This window comes from Bison bison, unplaced genomic scaffold (assembly GCF_000754665.1).
Source record: "Bison bison bison isolate TAMUID 2011002044 unplaced genomic scaffold, Bison_UMD1.0 scf7180017847393, whole genome shotgun sequence".
Taxonomy (NCBI): domain Eukaryota; kingdom Metazoa; phylum Chordata; class Mammalia; order Artiodactyla; family Bovidae; genus Bison; species Bison bison.
The window spans coordinates 3882-4782 of NW_011477966.1; positions in this window are offsets into that span (position 1 = coordinate 3882).

The following is a 901-nucleotide window of genomic DNA, read 5'->3' on the forward strand; positions in this document are numbered from 1 at the left end:
CTCCAGTATTCTTGCCTAGAGAATGCCACGGACAGAGGAGCCTGGTGGGCTACAGTCCACGGGGTCACAAAGAGTCACGACTGAGCAATTAAGCACACACACACACCCAGACCCCGGAGAAGCTGCAGGGACTGGGGTGGAGGGGTCCCAGGTGGGGGAAAGAGTCACCTGGCCCGGGTCTGGGGTACTAATGAGGGGGCTCACCCTGGGCTGAGTGGCGACAGCCCCCCTCCACCCGCAGAAAACCCCAAAGACCTCAGAGAGGACTGGAGTCAGAGACTCCGGAAGCCCACTGCCTACTAGGAACCCTGGAGATTCCCATCTTCCCTGGTCGCCCAGATGCCCCTGCACCCTGGGGACGACCCCGAGCCCCTTCGCTGCACACGCCACCCCCAACACACCCCTGGCAGCCCCTCACAATCCCCATCGCCTCCACCCATCCAAATGCTCACCCTACTGCCCCAACTCCCACCTTCTCTCTCCCCAGCCGCCCCCTATGGCTCCGGTAACCCCCTCCAACGTCCAGTAACCCCTAGCTTCACCCCCAGCCCCAGTACAGCCTGCTTACCTCCGACCCTGGTGGACCCCGATTCGCCTGCACAGCCCTGTCCACTGACCCAACCCCGCAGCTCCCTGGGGACCTCCCCTCCTCCGCTCAATCGCCTTTGTCCCCTCTCCCAAATCCCCCCCAGAAACCCCCCCCTCCCCCGCTCTCAGCACCCCCGGGAGACCCCCGCAGCCCCCGGTTGTCCGTCACCCCCAAGCCCCTCAAAGGCTTTCGACCCCCAAAGCCCACACCCCCAAGTCCCCAGACCCTCACTCCCAAGTCCGCAGGCCCAGGACACCCGCGCCCCGGCCGTCCCGGGAGACCCCCTCAGCCCCCGACCCCCGGTTGTCCGTC